Source organism: Puma concolor, chromosome F2, assembly GCF_028749965.1.
Source record: "Puma concolor isolate L17-30 chromosome F2, mPumCon1.1.hap2, whole genome shotgun sequence".
Taxonomy (NCBI): Eukaryota; Metazoa; Chordata; class Mammalia; order Carnivora; family Felidae; genus Puma; species Puma concolor.
Window position 1 is genome coordinate 39872244 of NC_141684.1, and position 9507 is coordinate 39881750.

Genomic DNA, 9507 nt, shown 5'->3' on the forward strand with positions numbered 1-9507 from the left:
CCCCTCTGTAGCTAACCATCCTCGCTGGCCCTGGCCTGGGACCAATGTTGCTTAAAGTCAGATGTGTATTCAAGGCAAGTGTACTAGCATCCTCCTCCTCACCTCCCAAGGAAGAACCCCGCTGACACTTGCTTTTAAAATATTTCTCTCAGGCCAAAGTTGTTTATTTTGTACTTCACGGTAAGAGCTCAAAGGCGTCAGTTGATTTCAGTTTGTCCAGACCCCCAGGAAGATGTTGCTTGAGGACAAGTTGCCTCTAGCTCAGTGAACTTCTCCTATGGACCTGCTGCATAGGCCTACATTTCTTTCCATAGATGAAGCAACGTACTTTCATTTATCCTCTTGGGTGCAGACTGAGTGACTTAGAATATTACCTCCACTAGGGGCGCCTGGGTGGCTCAGTCGGTTAAGTGGCTGACTTCGGCTCAGGTCATGATCTTGCGGTCTGTGAGTTCCAGCCCCGCGTCAGGCTCTGTGCTGACAGCTCGGAGCCTGGAGCCTGCTTCTGTTTCTGTGTCTCCCTCTCTCTCTGTCCCTCCCCCATTCGTGCTCTGTCTCTCTCTGCCTTTCAAAAATGAATAAATATTTTAAAAAATGGGAAAAAAAAGAATATTACCTCCACTAATTCGCCACTTATTTTAAGGCTGCATGCACACAGGAAACCAAGAAAAACTGAAGAACTGGATGGAAAAGACAGAATCCACTGATCAGAGATAGGTGAGATGGTCTGAATGCTACAGTTTTGATATCGATGTGCCTCAGCCCCCACTGCAGATTTGCTTCTTAAACCTCTCTCTGTTCAGTTTTCTCATCTTTACCTCCATATGCAGTAAAATCTTGGTTTGTGAGCATAATTGGTGTCGGAAACATGCTTGTAATCCAAAACACTTGTGTATCAAAGTGAGTGTCCCCATAAGAAATAATGGAAACTCAGATGATTCGTTCTACAACCCAAAAATATTCATATAAAAAATAATGACAATACTGTAATAGAATACAAAAGAATAAAGAAAATACAAAATAGAAGGGAAAATAAACAAATTAACCTGAACTTACCTTTGAAAACCTTCGTGGCTGGTGTGAGGGAGACAGAGAGAGGAGGGTTATTGTGTAGGACGACTTTCATTATCGCCAATGGAATCACTGCTCTCTATTGGCTCAGTGGAATCTTTTTCTTTTCGTGCAAGTTTAACAAGGAACCTGTCCAGTGACACTTGCTTTTGCCTCTTTTTGAGGACTTCACGGAAATGTGACATTGCATTGTCCTTAAACAGATTCATCGCTTGCACTGCTACAGCCTTATTCAGGTGGTGCTTTTCTACAAAAATTTGCACTGTCTCCCGCATTATAATTTTTTTAAAAAAGTGTTTATTTATTTTTGAGAGAGAGAGAGTGAGCATGAGCAGGGGAGGGGCAGAGAGAGAGGGAGACAGAATCCCAAGCAGGCTCTAGGCTCTCAGCTGTCAACACAGAGCCAGACTCAGGGCTCAAACTCATCAACCGTGAAATCATGACCTGCGCCGAAGTCAGTTGCTTAACCAACTGAGCTACCCAGACACCCTGCCCTGTTTCCCACATTTTACGCATCTCCCTAATCTCATTTGAAGTGAGGGATTCCTCCACCTTTTCTCCTCCTTTGCAGAGGAAGATGTAGACTTCTCATAAAATCTTACAATTTCAGCCACTTGCATACCTTGTTCATACTTCTCAATGATTTCCTTCTTGACTTCCACTGTAATCATCTCCCCCTTCTTACCACCCTTCTTTTCAACCTTTTTCTGCATGGGGGCCATTGTATACACTCACAGGATATTGACTACAGTACAGTATTAATAAACTCTTGTCATATATTGTATCTATGTAACTGGCAATAAGGCAGCAGAGGAAAGGGTCTATAACTGCACGCAGCCTGACCTAGAATGAAGCAAAGCATTTTTAAGCTTACTCTGGTATGGAAAAGCAAAGGACTGTCCATAGGTGCTTTGAAGTGACAAAAAATACACTAGAGCCAGTTATGGGCACCTTCCAACGTTTGAAAAATCGCTGATTTCTGCCAAACACCACAGCCTGAGACCAAGCATCCAAGCATGGGAGATGATCACCCACAATCCTGCAGCGAGAGGGAGGGAGAGAGAGAGAGAGAGAAAACCATTGGCTCAGTTGTGATCATGTAACATTCAGCATCATGTACTACTCATAAGACATCGCTCATTTATCAAGTTAAAATTTATTAGAAACGTTTGCTTGTCTTGTGGAACACTCACAGAACAAGTTACTTATAACAAGGTTTTACTGTACTTGTACTTCTTTTCCTCATATCTACTGCTTCTCTTAGATTTCTCTTTTTTCTCTTTGTTTTACACACAGAGCCAACATGAATCCTGGCTTCTATTTATATTATGTTCATTAAACTAGTGTTTCCACAGTTAACTGCCCTAATGTTAGAATTTCTTGGCTTAAATGCTGAAGGGTGAGAATCAGAATGGACAAGTTCATGTGGTTGAGCCAAGCCATGTCATGAGCCTGTGTCTTCTTGGCCTTTAAGTCAAGTGACTGCCCCTGGTCCAGTTACCTTTGGCCAGGTACATGTGGTATCACCCCTTCAGCAAAGGTGCCTATGGGGGCTGTGGGCAGGGCCGGTACCGTGATAGAGATCCACTGTGCTTCTCTTTGAATTTCATAACCAAATGGCATCTTGCTCCCTGCACTTCTGTTACTAGACGCATATGGGTCTGATTTCTGGCATCAATAGAACTATAGAGACACTCAGGAGAGCTCAGTCTTGGGGCGCCTGGGTGGCGCAGTCGGTTAAACGTCCGACTTCAGCCAGGTCACGATCTTGCGGTCCGGGAGTTCGAGCCCCGCGTCGGGCTCTGGGCTGATGGCTCAGAGCCTGGAGCCTGTTTCCGATTCTGTGTCTCCCTCTCTCTCTGCCCCTCCCCCGTTCATGCTCTGTCTCTCTCTGTCCCAAAAATAAATAAACGTTGAAAAAAAGAATTTAAAAAGGAGAGCTCAGTCTTGAATTGCCTCTCAAAAGCACAGCCATGGTATTTTATATTTGATGAAGGTAACCTAACAGAATTTCTAATCATCTAATGTTCTAGATTTTCCAGGCTTTATCTCCACATGAAATTACAGCGTCACAAAATCACGTACCTGGACTATATTAGTTTACTTATTTGGAAACATGCCTGCATAAAATTATGGTTTAATATTATACCCCTGAGGTTAAATATAAGAAATGTTCACATGAAGAATGTATTTGCATCTTTAAAATTGCTTGAAAAGTCGCTAATTATTACAGGTTCTTTATATAAGGATTCATGTAATAATTTTCTCTTGGATTTTAGTGCCAAGGAAAAAACTTTATTTCTGTTTTAATGAGTGAGAATTATATAATTCACCAAATTTCCTATTGGCTACTAGAAAATTCTGAAGCAAAATTTAGGACTCAATTGTAGTATCACTCCTTAGCGTGGGTTTCTGGTATAATAACCTTTCTCCTCTTAAATATACACTTTTGATATTTTTATTTGATTATCCTTATTTTAACAATTGAAAAGTATATGTGTCTGTTGTCTAAACTGCTTCAAATACTTTTGGAGGTAGCTAGAATGTAAGTGATAAATATGATTCGATACATATTAATAATATTACTGCTTAGTAGAGTATATGCTAATGAATTCAGGGAAATTTTTGGTGCTTTAGGGGGTCTCCAGGCTAGTGACTTTCTACGCTCAAACGTATTGTAAATGAGAGGTTAGTTCCCACTGTGCTTCTGATACTAAGAAAATGTCTGTGGGGCCCCTGGAGCAATCTCATGATGTATTTATGTTGTAGAAAATTTGAATTTAAGAGAGTTCACACAAAGATTTTTATTAAAAGGGGAAGGGCTGAGGTTGGAAGCAACTGGCAAAGAATTATTCGTTTTCCGTAAAGGAATCAAAACTTGATTGGCCTTTTATAATCGATGTTTGAGGATGCTGGAGGCTTTTGTGAGTTCCTTTAAACTATTGTCCTGTTTCACATTTCTTATGTATTTTTTGGAGCAGTGACTTCATTCCAGATGTTTCAACAGTTGAAAATTTAGTGAATCCACAGTTTGAATACACATTATCAGTAACAGACCGATGAATTTCCCCCCCAACTAACACGATTAAACAGGCCCGTTGTTTTTAGCATTGGTAGGCACAACTTCAATTTTAGATAAGTACACACTTTCCAGAAAGGAAGCCTCTTTGGAAGGCAGCTAGCCATGTGGTTTACCAGGGTTACAAACCTGTTTTCCACTAAGTGTTTCCTGGGCTTCGCATTAAAAAAAAGAGAGAGAGAGATTTAGCAGTCACACAAACAAAACTTGCGCCTCTGTGGAGTGGTATCTTCCAGGCCATTGGGCATTCTCTACTATTGGATTGAGTAGCATGTCGTTGAATTTTTATTTTGGAAATGGCCAAGTCTTAAAATCTGCAGACGCTTTAGCCCCCATCCAGCACTCTAGTGAGCTTGGTTGGTGCCTGGTCAAACTCTGCTTCGTAGCAAGTTTGATTTGTTACTTTGGACCATTTTTCTATGGTTCTTTATTCTTTTGCTCTCACGTTGGAGGAGCCAAAGCAGTTGCTTTTGGCACCTGAATTTGTAACCTTTCCCGAATTTCTCCTTCACAGCCTCTTGTCAGAGACCCAAATCCCAAAGGCACATGCTAACGCAGCCCAGATGCCAGGAAGATCCATCCCCAGCTGGGCCATATGACCCTAATGAGCAAGCAGCCATATGTACAGTTAATTAAAACTCAAGTCAAAATAATAAAATGAGGTTTCAGGGTACACTCAGCAATGGCAAGGTTTCCTTTTGTAAAATCTGGAAACCACTTGTACAGCCACCAGGAAAAAGGAGCAAGCCACTCATGTGGATTCCCTTTGCTTCAAAATCTCAGTGAATAGCTATAACGTATATGTATGTCACACACTGAGACGTCCACCGGAAGACATTACAAGACAGATACAGAAAAAAGAAAGCAGTCTGTGCTTATGGTCTAGTGGGGCATTGACACATTAAATTCTCTCCTTCAGTGGCTGAAGTTCATGATTTTTCTCTTCTGTTTCCCTTGACCCTCTGCAGGTAGAATCTGTCTCTTACTTTTGTGGTTCTGTGTTTCCGTTGTGCTCTGTGACTGCCTGTGCATGCTGATGGTTGACTTGTTGCCTCCCCTGCTCACCTGTGAGGTCCAGCGGTTGCGCTGGAGCCTGCTAGTCTCAACTGGGGAGAGCATACTGTTACAGAGTAGTGTTGAGGGCCACTTGTTCACCGTGGGTAGCTGGATATCGACTATAGAGACAATATTTGTATATATCATGGAACTTGCCAAATCAGGGCTATGGATTTTTGGAGTGTGGATTTACCAGCACATGAAGTCCTTAAAGTTAGGATTGTGGCTTTATTTTTGGATCTCCAGAGCCTGGCCTCTCCTGGATACTCAACACATATTTGGTGAATGAATGAAGGGACACAAGTAGAATAAAACCAACTAACCGGTCTTGTATAAAATGAAGCAAGCAATCACAATAATGCAGTGATTTGAGAGGCTGGTTGAAGGGTCCTCACCTCCCCACCAATAGGTATCCCCTTGCTGTTTTGCTGCAGCGCATGATCCACATATTGGTATTCTTTTCTTTTTTTTTTTTTTTTTAATTTTTTTTTTCAACGTTTTTATTTATTTGTGGGACAGAGAGAGACAGAGCATGAACGGGGGAGGGGCAGAGAGAGAGGGAGACACAGAATCGGAAACAGGCTCCAGGCTCTGAGCCATCAGCCCAGAGCCTGACGCGGGGCTCGAACCCACGGACCGCGAGATCGTGACCTGGATGAAGTCGGACGCTTAACCGACTGCGCCACCCAGGCGCCCCTGGTATTATTTTCAAAGTAAAGGCCACATTTTCATTGGCTTTAGGGAGAAGTTCACTGGGTGGAGAAAGAGAAGTGGAAGCAGATAGGAAGCAAGACAATGGGAGCAAGCATATCAGCCACAAAACACACTGAAATGAGAGTTAGTTTATCCAGTTGTGATTCCACTACGGTCCATCACTGCCAGGACTCTGAAATGGTGAGATTTATTCCTAATCTCTTCTAACTTTCTCTGTAAGCCACAGCCTTCATATCACCCCTTGTTTGCCCAAGAAACATCTCCATTCCTTTTCTTTCTCTTTTAGTGTATTTATTTATTTTTGAGAGAGAGAAAGGGGGGGGAGGGACAGAGAGAAAGGGTAGAGAGAATCCCAAAGAGGCTCCATGCTGTCGGTGCAGAGCCTGACATGGGGCTCGAACTCTCAAACTGTGAGATCATGACCTGAGCAGAAATCAGGAGTTGGATGATGAACTGGCTGAGCCACTCAGGTGCCCCTTTATTCCTTTTAAAGAAAAGAATCCCTTGTACTCTAGACCTGTTTCTCTCCCCTTACTTTTCTGTTACAACTTCCTTGTCTTTAGTCCCTTCTCTATGAGACCAGATATTCCTGGTTATGATTTGAGATGTTCTAAGCAAGTTGCTATTGTAATTCAACAGAGGACTCATGGAAACAGTACAGATTGGATCGAAACAGCAAAAAACCCGATGATGGTGTTTCAGGTACTGTGAGAGCTGTTTGGAGGGAAATTTTAGTGTTGGGGACAGAGAATATTCTAGGTGGTATGCTTTAAATCACTCCATGTAAGTAATTGCCTCTACTGCCTTAGTGTAAGCTAGGGTCTGACGGATTTTCAACAAAAGAGAACAGAGGCCTGTTGAGGTAGGAGTTGGCAGGGGTAAGTTTTGATAAAGGGAGGGAAGAGGCACAGGTCTAAGATCAGGGAGATGTTTCCTACCGTGCATCCTGGGCATTTGGAAGGGGTCAGGAATATGGAGTGTGGGCGTATGCTGGAGGCTGGAGTGTGATGCGGAAGCTTCTAGAAGGTATTGGCGGTAGGATGGCAGAAGAAGTCTCAGAGGCAAACATGGCCTGGAGCCAGCCTTGACTGCCATCTGTGTTTTTCTACTCAAAGTTTACTAGCTTTGTAACTGCTGAACACTTGTAGTGAGGCAAACTTCTCAGATGAGATTTGAGGTTCTGTGCTGATGGCCTGTGTTTATTGGATTCACTTTTCTTGGAGAATGACCCCTCCTGTTCCCTGCTCCTCCAAGGCTTCATGGAGAACTCAGGTCCACACTGCAACGGAAGCTCAAAAAAGCCTTGCTTACAGCCTATTAGAGGATTCTGGGAAATAATGTTGTTTATTTCAAAATGCAAGGGGCAACATCTTTTTCTGAAAATTTTTTTCATTTATTTAAGTGTGTGTCTTTATTCTTTAGACAAGCTGTGAGGAGCTGGCAGGTGGGGATAATCCAAATCCTCAATGTTTTGCAGTATGTCTAAGGTTTAAATAAAGATTTCATCAAGACTTCAGAAAATTGTATCTGCCCCCTTGATGACAACTCTCTGTCTGGGGAAGAGCATGAGCTAAAGTACAGTTGGAGAAAGTGACTTTACATTTCCCCCCACTGGCACTGGGACTAGTAAGTAGTGTCTTTTGAAGCAGTATGACTAGGGGGTTGGTGCCAATGCGTGAGCGTCTTGCACCAAGGTTCTTGTGCCAGTGCGCTGGTTGTAACACATTGTCCAATGCTCACACGGAAGCTGCTTTCTCCTTAAAGGTGTCAGATGACAATAATAATAAAAGTAAGTGCACATAAACGCATTGTGCACATAAACGCAACACTGTGTGTTGGGTCCTGTGAACTAAGTGCTTCCCAGGATTATCCCACTTAGTCTTGTAAGAACCCTCTGAGGCAGCCACTGTTAATTATCCCCAGTTTATAGGTGAGGAAGCTGAGAGGGCAGTTAAACAACTTGCCAGTGGTCAGCAGCAGAGATGGGATTATGTATCCAGGCCTTAGCTGTGCTGCTAACCACTACACTACCTCGTCTCCTGGCAGTAGAAGGCAGGGCACAAACCGCAACAGCAGCATTTAACAAGCACCTACTATATGCCAGGAACTGCACTAAGTCTCTTCCACGCCTTATTCACTTTTTTTCTCAACCACACTATGAGGTGGGTACTTTCTCTTTACGTTTTACAGAAAAGGAAACCGAGGCATAGGTCACAGTTAGGGTAATGCAGCCGGGATAGTGGTGGTGATGAAGCATCAGCTGGGCTTGAGCTACTACGGGTGGCTGTCAGAGTGACTGAAAAGACTAGCAAGGGGCATAGACCCGTTTTCATAAAGGCTAATCTAGGGTCTCACATAACTGGTTCTGAGCATGTTGACAGCACGCAAAAATGTGCGATTTCTCCCACTCACTGAGGCTGTGATCTGCCTCCCACCACAGCCACTTTCCACGCCACACCTGTCTCTTGCTCACTGCCTGAAGCCAGAGCCCTCTGGTGCTATGAGTGGAAAGGCTTTGGGTGCTGCCTGTGGGTAAAGGGGTGTGGATGGACAGTGTCTTCGGTTTGCCCGATTGTTGTAATAAGTAAACAAGAAATAGAAGGAGGGAATCTCAGGTTCTTCTACATCCCTCGGTTCCAGTTACCAATATCAGTCTCCATCTTTTTCAGGCAAGGAAAGTGGATAAGCAACTGAGGGAATGTAAAAGTTGCTAAAGGCAGCATTTTGAGACAATGGAGATGCTCACACCTTGGACCTATGTGTCTAGGTTCACGGACAGAAGTTTATCGAATGTGTCTTTAGCTCAGCAACATAGAACAAGGGCTGATTTCTATCGTTTACCCCTCACTGGACTTCACCTGAACTTACAGCGCTCCCCAGTGATGCTACAGATATTAAACTGATGGTTCCTGCTTCCTTCCTCTGATTTCTTTTATCCCCACACAATACTTAATTTTTATGGGGATTGGCCATCTTAGCAGCTTATGAAATGAGAGATGGCTTTGACCAGAAGGTGTAAACAAGGCTTACTGTTTGAAGCTTCGCTATTTGTATTTGAGTTATTTTCCTGGTCACAGACACAGACTTGCAGTGATTTGTCATTCATTCATTGCCCTGAGCTCCCAGCCCCTCGAAGGAATGTAATCCAAATTTCCTCAAGCTGCTGACTTTCCACAGATAGGGGGACTCAAGTGCCCCTGCTCAGGCCACTAGCTGTGTAATGAATGACTTCCGTTTTCGCTCAGACTTCCACCAAGCTATTGCTAGGAGCCTCTGGGGCTGCCATATGAGATCATGAGCCCTGTTTCCACTTTGGACTGTCTTGTCAGCACCTGGGATTTGAGGGCAGACCTCATTGCTTCCATTATACAGCGTCCGATGCACCCCAGATCGTAAACCCTGTGGTGCCTGTGGCACCTGGCCCATCTGCATTTCTTTCTGCACCTAAACCTAAACCACCCACGATTTACACAGAGGTGAAGCTATGCGTGATGTGATGGCACAGGCCCTTCTCCCCCGCAGGGGTCTCTGAGCCTCCCGGGGTCCCTCCTGCATACGGCATCTTGACTCTTATCTGCAGCCTTCTC

The 9507-nt window shown here is 43.7% G+C and overlaps 2 long non-coding RNA genes across 3 annotated transcripts in view; both read left to right on the forward strand.

Annotated features, from left to right (window-relative positions):
* LOC147571970 (uncharacterized) overlaps positions 1 to 6082 on the forward strand; it is a 117601-nt gene extending 111519 nt beyond the window's left edge. Inside the window, exons 4-5 of one of the 2 annotated variants that reach the window (XR_015246662.1) lie at positions 644 to 717; positions 5948 to 6082. This is a non-coding gene — a long non-coding RNA (uncharacterized LOC147571970). The remainder of the gene's footprint in view (positions 1 to 643; positions 718 to 5947) is intronic. The other variant, XR_015246661.1, reaches the window with a different exon arrangement.
* Positions 6083 to 6271: 189 nt separating this feature from the next.
* Positions 6272 to 8836, forward strand: LOC147571971 (uncharacterized). Its single transcript, XR_015246876.1, has 2 exons — positions 6272 to 6622; positions 8590 to 8836. It is a non-coding gene; the product is annotated as an uncharacterized LOC147571971 (long non-coding RNA).
* Positions 8837 to 9507: the final 671 nt, after the last annotated feature.